Source organism: Myotis myotis, unplaced genomic scaffold, assembly GCF_014108235.1.
Source record: "Myotis myotis isolate mMyoMyo1 unplaced genomic scaffold, mMyoMyo1.p scaffold_m19_p_3, whole genome shotgun sequence".
NCBI classification, from domain to species: domain Eukaryota; kingdom Metazoa; phylum Chordata; class Mammalia; order Chiroptera; family Vespertilionidae; genus Myotis; species Myotis myotis.
In genome coordinates this window covers 189339495-189358292 of record NW_023416335.1, presented here as the reverse complement: position 1 = coordinate 189358292, position 18798 = coordinate 189339495, and the positions used below count along the sequence as shown (strand labels likewise).

At 41.3% G+C, this 18798-nt stretch overlaps 1 protein-coding gene across 4 annotated transcripts in view; it reads left to right on the top strand.

Moving 5' to 3' along the window:
* Positions 1–18798, top strand: part of ETV6 (ETS variant transcription factor 6) — a 226632-nt gene that overhangs the window by 27473 nt on the left and 180361 nt on the right. Inside the window, exon 2 of one of the 4 annotated variants that reach the window (XM_036300816.1) lies at positions 6534–6610. The exons of the other annotated variants lie outside the window; for them this stretch is intronic. The gene's annotated coding sequence lies outside the window, so the exon portion shown is untranslated. The remainder of the gene's footprint in view (positions 1–6533; positions 6611–18798) is intronic. 4 annotated transcript variants of the gene reach the window in all.

Genomic DNA, 18798 nt, shown 5'->3' with positions numbered 1-18798 from the left:
TTTAGTTTGGCATCATGATGTCGTGGGACTAGTACTTGGCTGGGAATCAGGACTATCTATTCCCTTGAATAAGACTCCCATCATTCCTGGTTTGTAGTTTTCTCTTCTGTAAAAGTTGAGATATCCAGCTTGATAGTTTTCTGGCACTAAGGGCATTTTGATCTCTGAAGGCTGAAAGGATGCAGATGGGATTTCAATCTTTCATATCTCATGCTTTCCAGGAGCATTTTGGTTAGCCATTTGAGTGATGATTTAAAAAAATCCTGTATTCCCATGAGAACCAAAGGGAACTACGCTGGCCCCTTCAGATGGTAGCTGCTAGAAAAAGAAACCCTATAGTTGTTGGGGACAATCAATTTATTTCACGTCTATTAATAATAAGCTAGAAACCAAAACTGCAAAATTGACCCATGCATCAGTGTTCACATTAAATGTCATCAATGTTCACATTAAAAAAATTTCTAAGCTCCTTTTGTTGCTTTCTTTGTATTCTTTGGCTGAGAACTCCCTTAATAGTGGTGCTGTAGGTGACTTTATCCCAAAAGGTCCATATTACATGTCCAGCCAGGACAGGGCCTACATCAGGGCATGCAACTCTGGTAGAATTTGACTTGACCTGAACACCAATTTTCTTGCAGCCAGGGATGAACTTCCTCTATTGGAGACTCGTGTGAAGGGAAAAACAGATAGCAAAGTGTTTGTGAAAACGATGGGCTGTCCTTGTTTCACCTTCGTGCAGCAAAGTGATCTGCCTGGGAACTAATTAGAGCATTTCCGCAAAGGTGTTCTGATCTGCTTCTCCTCCTATAATTTGAACACTCCTGTGGTCTCTTAGACAGTTGCGCCCTGTATGAGGGCCTGGCCGTCAAGCAGCCGCCCATCTCTCCATTGTTCTAGCTGCGAGTGGCTTGTTCTTCAAGTGAATTTCAGACCTCTTATTTCCGGTTTGTTGTTTTAAAAGGTTTTTACTCCTCTGTGATGCTCCTTTATGCTTTTCCAAATCATCTTTCCTTTTGGATCCCAGGGTGGGAATCCAAGGAAAATGTGCATCTTCTTCAATATGCATAGGGCGATAGGAGACGTTATAAGACCCTCAAAGTCTCTGGCAGCGCAGGAATGAAGCTGGAAGCCCACCAGGCCAGCCTCTCTTCTCTGCATCCTACTGAGCCTACACTTAATTTCTTTCAAAAATTTTTTTATTGATTTTCTTTAGAGAGAGAGGAAGGGAGAGAAAGAGGAACATCGATATGAGAGCATGTGAGAACAGAACATTGATTGGCTGCCTCCCACACGCCCCTCACCGGGAATTGAGCCCACAATCAGCATGTGCCCTGACCTGGAAATCAAACCAGCAACCTTTTGGTGCACAGGATGATGCCCAACATGCAAAACCCAGAAAACCCTTCTCTGGCTTTTCTTGTGGGATTTCATATAATAGTATGTACTTCGTGAAGTTGCCTCCCAAACTTCCTTGCTTTAGCTCCTTTTTTTGGGAAGATGTATTCCTTTAATTACTGTAAGAGCATGAGCGTAAAGACAAAAGCTTGACCTTTCTAAGCACTGTGTTATAAAATTAATTGGTAATTAATTCCACAGATGTGTATTGTACATGGATAGAGGATAAGGATGGTCATTTGTCACAGACATTGACAAATGAGTCAAAAGTGAGTCCAGGGAGCCCTGGCCTGGTGGCTCAGTTGGTCAGAGTGTCGTCTGTACAACAAAATGTTGCAGGTTTGATTCCCAGTGAGGGCACATATCTAGGTTGTGGGTTCAGTCCTCAGGGTGAGTAGGGGGGCAAGTGTTTGATGTTTCTCTCTCTCTCTCTCTCTCTCTCTCTCTCTCTCTCTCTCTCTCAAATCAATAAAAACATATACTTAGGTGAGGATTAAAGAAAATAATCATTCTGATTTAAAAAAAAAGTGATTCAAGGGAGTTGATCCTGCATATAGGAAGTTTTAGGAACACAATGACCAATCAGTGTCACTTCTTTTTCTCTAAATATTTGCACAAGATGACAGTAAACATGTGTATATCTAAAAGTTCTTTCAAAAAGTACAAATTAAATGATAAAGCATTTTTCCTTAGTGGTAGATAAATTACTGTATCATAGATACTTCTCATCTGTGGCATGCTTTGAGTCATCACTAATTGGATAAACTGAAGGAACATCTAGATTTATGTAGCTTTAAAAAAAGGCTTTGTTTATTCCTTCGATATTTTACTTAGAAAGACGTTCTGTCTCCTAAAATCAAATAAATGTGCAGTTAAATTTGTGGGATATTACCTGTTTCATTTTTTTCATTTAGGTTTTAAGATTTTATTAGAAAAATTTCCACACATATTCAGAAGTAAAGAGTACATTGTAATGAACTATATATACTCATCACTTAGTTTCAACAATTTCAATCAATACATGATCAGTCTTGTCCTACCATATTTTTCTCACACCTTTCCCACTTATTGTTTTGAAGTATAAATCCCTCATATAATTTCATCTATAAGTACTTAAGTATATGTCTTTTACAGACTTAAAAAAATAAACAAAATGTCATTACCATACCTAATAAATCTAATAGTAGTTCTTCATATTATCTAATTAATATCTAGAGTTCAAATATACCTAGTGTTTTAGGCACTGAGGATGCAGCCTTTAAAAGTAAGGCCTGTAAGGTTTTTGTTTTGTTTTTGTTTTAATTTTTTAATTGTTTTTTTTTTTTTTTTTTTTTTTTTTTTTTTTTAAGAGAGGAAGGGGAAAAGGGAGAGAGGGAGAGAGAGAAAGAAAGAAACACTGATTGGTTGCCCCTGACCGGGATTAGACCTGCAACCTGGCTATGTGCCCTGACTGGGAATCAAACCCGACACGTTTGGTGTACTGGACAACGCTCCAACCAAACTGAGCCACACTGGCCAGGGCTGGCCTGTAAGGTTTTGATACCTGCTAGCCAATATTCTTGTGTGAGGAGACCTACAAAAAATAAGTTAAAAAACCAACAAGATTATTTTTGTTAATAATGAGTGCTCTGAAGCAAACCTAATGGATAAAGGAAAGAGAATGACCCAGGTGAAAGTGTGGCTGTTCCAGGTGGGTGGTCAGGGAAGTCCTGAGAGGTGTCATGGGAGCTGAGACAGGATGAAGAGGAGCTGAGAATAGCTTCCCTGGCAGTTGGAGGGACTTGTTAGTACACTGCGTGTTTGGTGGGCTTGGGGAGCGTCATCTAATCAAGCAGACTTTTTTTCACTGTTAACGCTGGCTTTAATTATAGTCACTTGGAATGTATAACTTTCTCAGTGTCTAACTTTTCAGCAGGGTAAATAGAACCATTAAAAAATTCTGATATCGAACTTTGTGATCATTTTTAGCTGATTTGTTTAATTGCCCCTGGGCATTCCAGAAGAAAATGACACTGCAAATTTAGGCTACTTAAAGACCCTTTGAAATATGCAAACTCCTATGGGCACAGAACCTCCTCTCTGTAATAATAGAGTTCTAATTTCTATATGGCAGGTTCCCTCTTGAGATTCTGGGCACTTCCTGATTTTTTCTGGGTAAAATAAAAGTGACAACTTCTTTTTTTCCTCCTCTGAGTAAAAACTAGGAAGTGAGAAACGAACATATAGAAACCAACAATAATAACAGACACACACACACGTATTTACATGTATATATGAATATATATGTGGGTGATAGGAAGGAAGGAAAAGGTGCATAGAGAAGATAGTCTCACATTTGATTTAAATGTAATAGCCAATTAGAATACATGCTTGTCCTAATCTTTTTTTTGTAATAAAAATTAAATGGGGTATTATGTTCATAAGATTGAACAAAAGTAGATGATTTCAGCCTTTTTCTTCTTAGCCATTAAAAGAAGAATTGGAAAGAAACAGTCCTTATATATACATACAAAGAGTTTGTCGGCCTGTCTTCAAACACAACCAGCACAGTCAGACTAAACATTGGTAGACATTTCAGTTAGTCCATGGTGGAGGTATTTGTTGATTCACATAGTTTTCTTTTTACAAGGAAATCTTCAAGGTTCCTATTCACTGAATTTCACCCAAAGTAAAATTCCATTGTGTTGTAAAAACAGCTTAAAATGTTATCTTTGATTTAACCTAAGAAACTTCTGTCAAAGAAACCATCACTTCTGAAAAAGGTTCTGGTTTCTTAGGCTTAAACATCAGCTACTTTAAAGTCTGTGGATAGCTTTGCAGTTTTTGTGAAATTATTGCTCTCTGTCATTTGTCTCCTTCATCTGCCAAAAATCAGTGCCTTTGTGTTCACCAGGGCCCAAGTTTTATATTTTCCTTCTAGTATGCGGGATACCAGTAGGTGGGAGAGAGTGTATAGTAGATTCAGTTGGTCTTTGTTTATTCAGCCAGTCTTCAGGGGCTGGAACTGTCAAAGGCGAACTCGGAAGTTATTGTTTACATCTGTCAGGAATTCACTACATTTTTTTTAAAATGAGCTTTTAGACCCTTCAGAGACCACTCTGCATCCCTCCCCTGTCAGAAAGGGTCTGGGAAATTTTTGGAGTGGTACAGAGATTGCAGCGCAGTGACAGTCTGTGGTGACTCTCAATACTCTGTACTATCTGCTTTCTTAAAATTTAAGTTTGCTTGGCAATAACCTTTTTTTTAAATGAGAAAATGGATAGAAACCATTTGAGCTTACCACTCATTTACTTAAGATCACTGAGTGTGAGAAATCAATTAATTAAGTGAGCTAATGCATGTGAAGGACTTAGCACAGTGTGGCTAAAGTAGAGCTTAATAAGTATTATTGTGCTGTTGTTAGTAGCAAGCATTTATTGCGTTTAAGACACTTCCAAGTATTGCAGCGAAAGAAAAGCTCATGTGCTATAGTCGTTACCTTTAGGGAACTTGTAGCCTAACTGAGATAAGATATATGTATAAGAAGATAAGTAGTATGGAAAATCAGTATGTGATCAATGCCATATGCAAATGTGTGCTAAAGGGGTTTAAAGGAAGGAGAGAGTTTGTTGCAAACTAGAATCATGATAACAACCACCAAATAATGACAAAGCCACATATTGAGTGTTTACCATGTACTAGGCACTATTCTAGATTTTATAGATGTTCACTCATTTAATCTTCATGTCGCCCACGTGAGATGGGCATTGCTATTATTGTTTCTTTTATAGATCAGGAAACTGAGGCAGGATTTGCGAATTGGCCCGGGGTCACATGGCAAGGAAATGGTGAAGCCTCCGTTAGATTCTGGACTGCCTGAGTCCAGAGCCACAGCCTTATTTATGCCAGGGTGGCCCAGGAAAACCTGGGTGAAGGGGGACCTTTGGACAAAAGACCCACGTGACCTCACAGAGACGGCAGGTGTAGACGGGGAAAGAGTAAAAGGTGAGTTTTCAGGGACACACTGAAAAGGCCTTCAGTGCAGGTTAAAGGCATTTGGACTCGATCAGGAAGGCAGTTGGAGGACCAGTGAATGAACTTATCAAGAAAATAACCTGTACCCAACAGTTTGGGAGGACGGATCTCACAGAGGGACATGACATTGCAGGGCAAGCACCATGGTTCGAGTCTGGGCTTTCTAATCATTTCTGCGTCAGCCTTGTGGTTGTGCAGGAGTTTGTCTGATTTTCATTAGTCTTTTCTCCCTTAGCCTTGAGGGATCAATAACTTCAAAATCATAGTCATCAGGCCTAAGTGCTGGTGTGTAACCTGCCTTCTCAGATGGAAGAAGGTAAATCCAGGCAGTGCCATTCCTCCACGGGGATCCCTTCTCTCTTCTCTCCATTTGGGGCCAAAGAATGCAGAACATTTCAGAGCAACCCTGGAAACTCAGAAGGAGAGTGGTGCTTCGCAGAGACCCAGAGGCGCCAAAGCCACAGCTGCACTTGAAGACTTGGCTCTAGACCCCAGGGGCTACTTGGAAGAATCCTTTGTGATCACCTGGTTAAGACTTTTATATGTAGAGAGCATGGTTGGGGGAATAACCACAACTTTCTGCTCAATGCTGATTAGTCCAGGGTTTCAATCCAGGCTCCAAAAGAAAGTGTACGTGGTGGTGGCTGACAGAGGCACACTGAGCTTAACAATAAATAACAGGGACTCCTGAACATGTGGGAAGGACTAGGAACAAAGGTGACTTACTACATCTATAACTTTTCAGACAAAGAAAATACGTGATTAAGAAATGTTTTGGCAAGATCTTACCAAGATTATTTACTGGGAAGGAGGCCCAGGACTCAGTCAGGCAGGGAAATGTGGGGTGTCTGGGATTGTGGAAGAAGGATAAAGTATGTAAGTAGAGTGAACCCCTCTGGAGAGGAAAGGGGAGGGGGAGTGAGTACCATAACATGGCTGTGTGCTTTGAAGGACCCTGCAAAAGCTGAAATAGATAGAGGAAGGGGCCTACATGAAATGTAGAGATCAGGCTGCAGGTGGTGGGGAGGTGGAGGGCTCAAGCCTTAATTATGCTCATAAGTTATGCTTTGAATATTTAGACATAGCACAGTACTTTGACTTTTTAATTTTATTTTAAATTCTAGCTCGCTCGTCCCCAGTCTTCTCCAGGAAGAAAACTTGATTGTTTGCACTCATCCTGGCATAAAAATGGCAGGCTTAGGTGAGCAAAGAACATTTCCCTTTCTGATTCCAATGTTTCACTCTCTAGCTCTTTATAAAAGAAACAAATAAACTGCCATCAACTGAAATTTAAGGTTAGGGGCTTGGTTTGAGGGTGTTTGAAGAGAGCCCTTTGCCATGTCTTTGTGGACAGTGGACATGGTTCAGTGTCCTGGCTGACCACTTTTGCCTCTGGGCTGCATTTTCTCCAGAATCATTTGTCTCCCATGGGGAGACTCTTCTCTCCCTCCCCTCTGTCTATTTCTCAGACATCTGCTGCACGCTTTCCCCAGGGCATATGGTCCAAACCATCCAGAGAGAGCTTTGTCTGCTTGGTTTAACTTCTAGAAGAAGAGAGAATTGATTGATTTTCATTCGCAGATAGAGTGATGTCCTTGCCAGAAGCTCTATGTACTCAGTGTCACAAGCATGAATTTATGATGCAATTTGAAAAGGGTCAGAATATAAGAAGATGAGATGAATGCTGGTCCATGAGTGCTTTGTGGTGCTGGGGTAACTGAAGTGCATCCAGCGTTGTCCAGAGCTCAAGTTCCTCCAGGAAATGCCACGAGGAAAAAGAGGGCTCCGTGGATTGACACTGGGACATGTGGATGCCCATGTTAGTATCCACATGGTGGAAATCAATTAGTGGCAGAATGTGGCACGAGCTGCCCTCTCAATGCCCTCCTTAAAGGACACCTGTCCATTTTGCATAGAGTTAGGCACCATGTTATAATATTCTCGTAACTTCATTTTGTTGTTGTTTGGTATTAGACTTTATATGCTAAGAATTTGATTATTCATAATCCTTACTTCATGACTCATATTCTTCACATTTTTACTTTTTTAAAGTAAGGCAGCCATAAACACATTGCCTAAAACAAAAGCTAGGGCTGCGAAAATAACATGCATCTGACCAGATGATGGTCCTCCTACATCTTATCCTGCTCTCTTCCCCTGCCCAAGGTAACCATCACCTGAATCGTGTGTGCATCGGTCCCTTACTCTCCTTTCTATATGTAGGTCTAAAAATGGCCTACATGAAGACAGAAAATATTTGCATCTATGCAGGTGTATAGTTTATTTTACCTGTATAAAAATATCAGACTATATATAATCTTTTGGGACTTTTTTCCCTTAATATTTTTACTGCTATTCATCTCTATTGCTACATGTTGTCATTGTCGTTCATTTGTTTCGACTGCTGTATAATATCCCATTTGGGGTTATATTCAGTTTATTCATTCACTCTCCCATTAATGGGCTTTCAGGTTGGTGCTGGGATTTCAGCGACTGCAAACACATTCGCTATAAATATTCTTGAACATATAGTCAGTTGTCCATGTGCGGGAGATTGCTTTGTGTATATGGCTTCATTTTTTGGAAAACAGCAGTATAGTACTCTGAGCCAGAGGAACATTTGCGAGAAGCACAATGAAGATAGATCCTCAGTGCTTTTTATTTCAGTTGGTGTGAAGAAGTAGCATGTAAACTTTATATGAGACAAGACACCATCTCATTTTCACTTGTTCCTCCCACCATTTCCCCAGTCCTACCCGGTGCTTGGAACCATTCTAGGTGCACAGCAAGCACTTTATACATGGCTTCAGGGTAGTCAGTGCTGTTGACTTTCTCTTACTTTAAACTCTGAAGGTAAGACCATAGTCCCTTGAGAACAGTCTTTTATGCTTCCATATGTTTAATTGGATCAATTCTTTGCATTAGACTATCTAGCATCTACCATGAACAAGGCAGTATCATCTTAATAAAGCATATTTTTTGCCCTTAAAGAACTTCCTACCTAGTGGGGAGAAGGTTGTGCAAACTGAGAATTCTAATGTGTTACAATATGTGCTGTAACACGTAGGTCAGAGAGAAAGGGTACTTACCTGTCCCTGGGAGAGAAGACTCCTGGGGGTTGGATGGGGAGAACATCTTAGAGCTGATATTTGGAGAACGAGTAAGAGTTCACAAGTTAGTTTAGGGGGGTGGATGGGTAGTCTGTTTCAGGAAAGTTAGAGGCATGGGTGAGCATGGCACACTCAGGCCCTGGCAAGTGGGTGGTTTTGAGTAGGACATGCATTGCGTGCCATGTGATGGTAGTGGATGAGAAATCAAATGTGCTTGTGGTGGTGTAAGTCTCTCCAGTTTGGAGGATTATAGGTAGGCCAAAGTCATTTTCACTTTGCTTCATGCTCTGTCCCACTACTAGTCATCTGGGTCTGTGGTACTTAGTGACAAACCTGACCCTTCCCCTTCATTTGGCTAAGAAGGCAGGCCTGGCCTTGTACCCAGAGTAAGGGGAAGATCCCAAAGACCTCTGGCCCTTGTCCGCCTGTTTGCTTGGACAGTAGAGTTCACCCAAGTTAGGATTCAGGAACAGTCTGTGGTCATGAACTAGTGTTTTTCTCTCCAGGAAACAGACCAAAGTAACTCCATTGTAGGGGCAGCAAACATTCATGCTGGGAAAAGTCTACCTCCTACTTCTGGTCTTTTAGTCATAGTGCTCTTTCTCAGCCCTAGTTCTGCCCTCCAGCTGCTGTCATATATTTGCTTTCTAGTGTTGAAGCAGTAGGGGAGCTACAGGGATGACGGCCTCACCGGCACCCGTCCCTGACCATCTGTTCTCAGACACTCTATGGCTGGCAGAGGGAGCGATGATTTCAGGGAAGAGTACCAGAGGGGGCTGGTGGACAGCAGGCGTCTCTCTTCTCAGAGAAAACAGCTAGTCCTCTGTGGCCAATTCTCCCTCTAACTAGAGACATTATATAGCCACTGCACACACAAACACACACACTTGGGAAAATCAGATGGAGTTATACCAAATAAAATTTTTATTGGAATGGATAGAGGTAGAGAAACACATATTATCATGCCACAGCATAAGAAAGTGTTTTACTTTGGATGACTTTTTGAAAGTCTTTCTTTTAGGTTCGCCTTATTAGAGATTTAGTTTCTTTGTATTCTTGTACCTACCTCCCATAATGGTTAAGATCACAGACTTTAAGTTTGATAGACTTGCCTGTGTTTGAAATCTGCTGCTTTAGAGCTCTGTGATTTTTGGCATATTATTTAATTTCTGAAGCTCAGTTTCCTCAGCCAAAAAATGGACCACTTAGCTCCTACATTGAGTTATTGTGAGGGTTATATGAGGTGTAGTGCATGTAAAAGAGTTTACAGTAGCTTTTAATGGAGTTATTTGAATTTTGGACCTATATCTTGTTCTTATAAAAGAATTCAGTTCATCCCTTCAGCTGTGTCAGTCATCTTGAAACCAAATAGGCTGTCTTCTGTAATGCCTAACACTTTTTTAACAGCATTCAGCGCAGATGCTCACTAAGAGGATGGCCATATACAGAGTAGGTACCTCTCTGCCTAAACATGGCTCTCTCACTTTCAAAACAGTGCTTAAAAAATCTCCTTCCCTACAAAACTTCCCAATGAAAATTCTTTTTTTCCACCTGGTTATTGTCTCTGTGTTTGTTACAGTGTTCTCTCTGCTTTCATATATTTAGCTTTGCAGAGTCATAGTCATTTATCCACACGTGTTTGTCCCATCTCTCTCTTTAGAAGACATATCCCTGCTGGTTCATGGAATAAGATGTTCCTTTCTTTCTCCTTGGATATGCCATTTTTTTCTGTCCTCAGGGACCTAGGAGAGAATTTAGCTTGACATTCATTATGCGTCAGTTTATTACAGTGTTTTTCTTCCCTTAGTTCATCATGCAATTTAAAAAGATTAGTTGGGGTAACGGTCATGTAATGATGGCATATGTCTCTTAGTGTGCGTCATCTGTAACTTCTGTGTATAGAATTTCCTTGAAGTCTGTCAGTAGTTATAAGACAGGCCCATTGGAAACACTTAATTTTTTGTCATTTTCATACATGTCAAACCGATCTGTCATGAATTGAAGTTGTAGTGTCCTTCCTTTTTATGATGTTACCAAATCTAGCCCAAGTTCAAAGAACTCTTAAGAAAATTACTATGATATGAACAGATTCTAATGAATTGAAATAGAGGTTTCTCCACCTTATGTAATTAGCATTTTGAGACTTAAATAATTAAGTGGAGGGTCTGGGCAGACAGGGATTGAAAAGTATGGTTAAAGTTGGAGAGAGGAATGGTGAGGAGGTGAAGGGAACAACAGCTACCAAGGCCATTGCTTTTGATCATTTGGAATTTTTTAATCAGACATTAGAACTCTTTCTCCCAGGCCCTAGGTTGTCTGTGCTCTCACCAGATTCTGGGTACCCCTGTTGTAGTAAGTTGTATTACAGTTCTGTCCAGATGGGTCAAATGGAGAAAATACTAATGGTGCCAGCTAGAGGGAGAGGGACTAGTTCAGTCAGTGGGACTCAAGATCTGCAAGGCTGTCTTTTCTCAACTGTGTTTCATCCAGTCGGTGTGCAGTTAGATATTGAGGGGTTTCTAGCTCTCACCTCCTGCTGTTCTTATCAAGCAGCCAGAGAGTGTTTGTGTCTAACAGCGTCTCCTCCTCATCCCTCTTCCTGCAGTGCTAGAGACCTCGGAACACCTGTGGGATGGCGAGGAACCTCTGCTGCTCCCCTTGCCCTCTGACCCGGTTGGGTGCTCAGGGAACTTTGGGGGTCTCGTGTGTTCAGCAGCCCTTAGTATGTTCAGTTGGCCTTGTCCACATTGCCAGTGACATCTTTCTTCTTCCTAATCATCGCCTCATGGAGCGTGGGAAAGGGCTTTGTAGTGCTTGTAGTCTAACTCCTTCATTTTAGGGGCAAGGACCCCTGAGGCCTGGGGAGGGGAGGTGACGGCCTGCAGAAACACGCTTTGGTTGCAGGCAGAGCTAGGACCAGAACCGAGTCTCCGGAATTTTCCTCCAGAACTCTTTCCTTTACACGTGCCCTTTCTCTCTCCCACTTTGCAGTGTAAGACTTAGGGAAGCATTCTGATGTTTTTAGATGAAGAACCTCAAACCTCCGTAAAATTTCTAAAAAACCCATTGTAAACCAATTTCTTTTCATTAAGAACACATTGCCCTTATAACCAGAAGAGAAAATTCTGTTAAAGAAGGAAAGTCAGAGTTCCACTCATCTCGCTCTTTCGCAGTGAGAGTCCTGGCTTGAACAGGACTATGCAGTCATTTCAGGCCTCTACTGAGGTGACCCCTCATCCATGACATCTTCACTGGCCACCCTTTTCAAAATAGCAACCACCCAACCCCCTCCAAACAACCCTTTTGTGGTCCCCTCGCTGCTTTGTTTTTCTGCCCAGCACTTGTCACTCTCTAGCGAGAGAGTATCTCATTCTAGTTGTTTTTTGCTTAATATTTCTCTTCTTCCACCATTATGAAAACTCCATGGCAACAGGGACCTTTGTCTCTTTTGTTCATTGATGTACCGCAGCACCCAGAGCAGTGCCTAGAGCACAGTAGGTGAATATTTGTCGAAAAAATGAATGCATGAACTTAGGGCAAGTAACAGCTTTTCTGTGCTTAGTTTTCTTGTGAGTAAAATAGGAATAAAAAATAGTGCCTACCTCATCAAGTGGCAATGAGAACTGAGGGAGTTCATGCATATGAAGCTCTTAGAATCACCCTGCACATAGTAGGTGTTCAATAAAGATTACATGTTATGATAATTATTAAATATTTGATTTTCTCACTAGACTGTAAACTCCTTGAGGGCAGAGACTTACTTTTTTATACCATCTTTTTATTCCTGGTAGTAATGTGGCTAACACATGATTGGTATTCAGTGTTTGTTAAGTAGATAAATAAAATAACTCAGAGAAATTGTAGGCAATACCTCTGTAAATATTTGTTAAATGTAAACGAATAGGTTTCCTTCCTGTCTTTTTCCCCAAGCTGCAGTTGGTGAGTCTGTGTGGAATAGCAGTTTATGTTGTGCCTTAGGTCATCCCTTAAGCACTGGGGCTGATAATTTATTTTTATTGCCATGACTTGGCTGAAATCTCCTGGGGATTGACAGCCATGGCAGAAACTTGTGGGTGATGTATGTCACCCCAGCCTGTGTGATCTCAAGCAGTTACTTGAGATCTCTTCCATTCATAGTTGGTACTTCACGGGAATGCTCCCCTGGCAAAGGGGGTGCTTAAGCGCAGGGTTCTGGCAGGCATCTGAACAGACAGGTGCCGGAAGAGATGAAGAGAGAAAGGTGCTCTTCCTCTCTGTTCTCAAGAAGATTTAAAAAGGTTTAGCTTTTTTAAATTTTTTTTTTTATTTTGGTTTAAAACAGAATAGTCTATGTGACTAATCTGAAAATATTATACTTCCTTTTTTTATTATTATTAGTTCAGGTATTACAAATGTGTCCTCATCCCCCCCATTAACCCCCAACCTGCCCCCCCCCCCCCCCCCCAGCTCCGCACACTCATGCTCCCATCCCCCTGTTGTCCATGTCCATTGGTTTGGCTTATATACATGTATACAAGTCCTTCGGTTGATCTCTTCCCCTTACCCCCGCCCTCCCCTACTTTCCTTCTGGGGATTGATAGCCTGATTGCTGTTTCTCAGTCTTTGGATCTGTCCCTTTTCATCAGTCTATGTTGTTCTCTATAATCCACAAATGAGTGAGATCATGTGGTATTTATCTTTCTCTGACTGGCTTATTTCACTTAGCATAATGCTCTCCAGTTCCATCCATGCTGTTGCAAAAGGCAAGAGTTTGAAAAAGGTTCAGCTTTTAAACTTGAGCCAGCCATTTGAATTGCACGGGGCCTCATAGTGTTTCCGGTAAAATTTGAGAATGGGATTAGATGATCTCCAAGGAACCACCTACTTTTTAAATTTCCTGATTCTGTGGAAAATGGTGAAGAAGGCTCCACACTGATGAAGAATTTAAAGGGTAGAGGTTTAAGTGGGGATACTGATAAAATGGAAGGGGATGCTAGTCTAGGAGCATCGGGCAAGTGGTTTGGTGACATGTTGTGTCTGTTTCTGGAGGAACTGGAAAATTATAGTATTTAAAATAGAAAATGAACTCAGAACCACATCTTGACCTCCTGGTTTGGGTCAGTTGATTTAACTTGAACTAAGTCGCATGTTCGCTGTTCAATCTGGGCGTCTGATTTGTGAACCTTTCCCATAACTAAATCCCAAGAGATTTCCCATCATGCCCATAAGGTAATTCAGTTTGGCAAGGGGATTTGGACCTTGACAAAATCTCTTGCCCAATTTGGTTTCCAGAAAGGCTGACTTACCTAATATGAAAATAAATGGAAAACAAACCTTTGGCTGTTACTTGATGAAATGCCACAGGAAAGTATAATTTTCCTCCAACACCCCAGCAGTATGGAGAAGATTGTTACCATTTGCTCCTAAATAACTGTCCTTGGTGTACTGTTCTTCCCTGCCATAGTGTTCCAATAAGGCTAAATCACTAGGCAATGATATTAAATCGTAGGAATCCTTGTGTGTTTGAGCATGTATGAGTATGTATGTGAGTGTATTTTATATCACATGTATATTTCTGCATTCTCAAACTCCACATTAATACTAGTTTTCTGTTGCTGCATAACAAATTACTACATATGTAGTGGTTTATAACAACACACATTTACTATCCCATAGCTTTTGTGGGTCAGGAATCTGGACAGGGCTTATGTGGGACATCCACTTAGGATCTCACAAGGCTACAAGTCATGTGTCAGCCAGGCTGTGGTCTCATCTGAGACTTGACTGGGGAAATCCATTTTTTTAGCAGAGGGTTTCTGCTTCTAGTTAGCTGTTGGCCAGAGGCTGCCATCAACTCCTTACCATGTGGACCCTCTCAACATAGGCACCCCACACATGGCAGCTTGTTCCTTTCAAACTAGCGAGGAAGTTTAATGTTTTCCTGTAGCTTAATTTCTTTTATAGATGTGACTTCAGTTTCCCCCCATTATCCTTATAAGGTGAGATAGAACTAGGGAGAACCAAGGAAGCTGCAAAAAAGCTCAGTGAAATGTCTAAGGTTGCAAAGCAGCCAGTGGTTGCATTGGAATAAGAATACAAGGTAACTAATAACAAAAACTAACATTTATTAAATCTTTATTACATACCAGATACTGTGTGAAGAGCTTTATGTCACTACATGCTCATTCAGTTCTCAATACAACACTCTGAGTTAGGTATTATTATTATTACCAAGCTATTTTATAGGCGGGGAAATTGAGGATTAGAGTGGTTATATAACATGCCCAAGGTTTGCAGACAGAAAGTGCCCAGACTGACTCCAGAAGCCACTGTCATCCTACTCTGAAGATCTGTCATTGGGACATAATGCGGCCTGTGTTCAGAATTCTTCCTCTCTTCCATCCGTACTTAAATCAGTGAAGTACTGCAAAGGGATAATTGTAATAGGTTGTTCCTCTAAATGTGCATTCATAAAATGGGAGACAATGTTATTTCTTTTCTACGTGAGCCAGGCTTTCTCATTTTTCTGAAGACATATGGGACAAATGGAAGGAAACCAGAATTTAATGGTATTTGCATGTATTAACACTTCCGTTGCATCTTTAAAAAAATCAAAGTTACAAACTCCTCAGAGTTGATAGGATACAGCTTATTTATTTTAATTTCTTTAAAATGTTTGTTTTAATAAGGCATTATGCATTTCATTCTATAAGAATACAAATAATCTAGAAAAGGCAGATTAGGTCTGTTTTAGGTAATTGGATCTTGTTGAGAAATGTGCAAAATTAGATTTAAGTATTAGAAACTGAAATTTGAGAGTAAAATAACCTAGTAGTGTGTGTGTGTGTGTGTGTATTTCTTCTGTATTTCTGGAAACCTAGATAGTTATCCTGCCAGATACTTTAAAATCTATCAATACAGAGGAAAAATAGAATACAGACAAGGTTTGTTGACTATTTTATTTATTGATTTTTAGAGAGAGAGGAGGGGGTGGGGGTAGAGAGAAGGGGAAAAGAGAAACATCAATTTGTTGTTCCACCCATTTATGCTTTCATTGGTTGATTCTTGTATGTGCCCTGAATGGAGATTGAACCCAAAATCTTGGCATATGGGGAGGACGCACCAACCAACTGAGATACCCGGCCAGGGCAGTTTTTTGATTATGGAGCTTTTTCCTAAGTAGCCGAATGGAGCATCTGCAGATAAAGGTCAAGAGGATAAAAAATGCCACACGGGGTCAGACCCAGGCCAACGTGGGAAAGTGTTGCGGCCACCCTCCCTGTTACATGACATGGAGAGTGGCCGAGTCCTCCAGCTGGAAGGGCCCTTGGGCAGACCCAGTGCCCCTCTCCATTTGCTAGTGGGGATGCGAAGGTACCAGTGGGCCGAGGTCACAATCCAAGTTCCTTCATTAAATGCTTATGAATTTGCCTTCTCTTAACTCATGTTGGAAATCTTTCTTGAACTCACTGTTGTTCTTTCTCCCATACTGCATTTGTATTTCTTTTGCTAAAGCTCAACCAAGTCAGCGCAGTGCTATAGTTATTTAGGTACGTGTCTCATTTGCCCTAGGATGCCATGGGCTATTTTAATCAACTTTGATCTCCTTTCAGTGCGTAGCATGAGGCCTGACACATTGGAGGTGCTCAATATATACAGTAGCCCCCCTTATTCTCGGTTTCAGGGTCCATAGTTTTAGTTTCCTGTGGTCAACTGTGCTCCAAAATTGAGAAATGAAAAATTCCAGATATTTTGAGAGAGAGCGAGACCACCTTCACATAACTCTTATTACAGTATAGTGTTATAATTGTTCTATTTTATTCATAGTTATTGCTGTTAGTCTCTTACTGTGCCTGATTTATAAATTAAGTGTTATCGTAAGTATGTCTGTATAGGAAAAAGCATAGCATACATAGTGTTCATCATATCCGTGGTTTCAGGCACTTCACTGGGGGTCTTGGAACATTTCCTCTGCCAATTAGGGGATTACTGTATTGGTTGAATTTAATTAAAGGTATATTTGAATACATTCCATAGACTTGATCCTATAGTGGAAGGCAGGGTTTCCAACCTTTAGTTCTGAAACTTCCATTGTAAGATTTTGAGGGGATCCCTCTTCCCAGGAATCTGAGAGTTGATGAACAAATTGAAATCCACTGTATCACTGTCCTTCATGCTCCTGTATTTTGTTTTGTTAATTTGTGGGGGGAGGGGCTCTCAGTTATTGTGTGTGTTTTTTTCTACTTTAAAAAATTGTGGTTAGCCCTAACTGGTTTGGCTCAGTGGATAGAGCGTCGGCCTGCGGACTGAAAGGTCCCAGGTTCGATTTCGGTCAAGGGCATGTACCTTGGTTGTGGGCACATCCCCAGTGGGGGGTGTGCAGGAGGCAACTGAATGATGTTTCTTTCTCATCGATGTTTCTAACTCTCTATCCCTCTCCCTTCCTCTCTGTAAAAAATCAATAAAATATATTTTTAAAAATGGTGGTTAAAATATATAACACAAAATTTACAGTTTTAACCATTTTGTCTGTATAATACAATTTCATTAGGCACATTGTTGTGCAACCATCACCACTATCCATCTCTAGAACTTTTTCATCATCCCAACTGAAACTCTGTGCCCATTAAATAATGACACCCCCTTCCCCTTGCCTCCAATGCCTGGTAACTGTGATTCTACTTTCCGTTTCTATGAATGTGCCTATCCTAGGTACCTCATGTAAGTGGAACTGTATAATATTTGTCTTTTTGTGACCAGTTTATTTCACTTAGCTTAATGTTTCAAGGTTCATCCCTGCCATAGCCGATATGAGTCTTTCATTCCTTTTTAAGTCAGTCATTCTCCTTTAGGAGTCAAGAGTTTCAGTATTTTTAGTTTTGTAGCCAGAGGTAGATTTTTCTTCCAGACCTATCCTTGGCCTTTTCTTGGGGTGAAATTCTTAAGGGTATGCCCTGTCTTTCTGAGTAGTATTCTTTGGGGTAGCCAAGTAGCAAAACTGAGGCCATTAATGCCAGTGTAACAGATGAGCACCTACTGTGTGTCAGGGGCTCTGTCTGTGAACAGAGATTACACAGTTTTTGGAAGGAGTCAACTGTATACTTGGTTAACTATAGTATCATGTGCTAAATGTGAGGAGCCAGAAGGATGCTCTCAATCTGCTGTGGACTATGAGGGGAATTTAGGAAAGGTTCAAAGATGAGATCATATTTCAAATTGGCTTTGAAGGATGAATAGGTGTTAGAACTAGAGAAAGAAGTGATGGCATTCCATGAATAGCCTGAGCTAAGGCAAGTGGAAAACACATGGTTGTTGGAAGAATAGCAAGGGACAGTTTTAAGGGAAAGAAAGCATGGGGGCAGGGTATGAGATGGTGGGGAGCTAGAGGTGCTTGAACACCAGGCTGAGGAGTTTAGGAGAACAGGTCATGCATTTAGAATGCCGCAATTCAATCTGTGGGTTGACAGGGTGTATTGGTGGATCACAGTAGGATCCATGGAGACTAGAGACTGGTGTGTGTAGGCAGGGAGAGTGGGGAGACAGTGGGTTGCAGGATATTAAGCAAGAGGTGATGAGGGCCTGAACCAAGGCAGCCACAGATGAGTTTGCTCATGGTCCATATCATCAGGTATGTTGACCTCAGAGTTCATTGGACCATGCCCACCTAGCCTGCCTCTTTATGTTCTAAAATTCTTATAATTTCAACTCCAGTTTCTTATAATTTTCTCTCCAAAAACAGAGTTCTGTTTTTATAAAATTTCCATCATATCTTTCCTTATTATAACCATTGGTAAGAAGGAATCTGTATATATAAAGAGCCAGGGTCCATAACGTCCGCAACGACTGAAGGCTCAACCCAGCACTGGAAGTCAGTGCTGGGTTGCCGTGGTACCCGCACAGCGACCCAGCACTGACTGCCGGGGGGCTGCAGATCAGGCCTGGAGAGAGGCCTGCAGAGAGAGAGGCAGGGTCTGATCCGCAGCCTCAGTGGCAGCTGTTGATCAGTAGCCTCTCTCTTTCTCTCCAGGCTTCACCAGCTGCCGCACCTGTTTCTCTTCAGGCCTCCATGGGGCTGCTCAGCCCGCCTCTTTGGTCAGGCCCAGAGATAGACCCGGAGACACTGACTGGCATAGAAACCGACCAGTCTGAACCAAATCTGGGTGAGTGCCAGGAGCCAATGGCTGCCTAGGAGGCAGAGCTTTTGACACTAACTGGCATAGAAACTGACCAATCAGAACCTAATCTGAGTGAGCTACGAAGGCAGAACCTAAGGTGGGGGCTGAGGAGGGTTTTAAGGGCA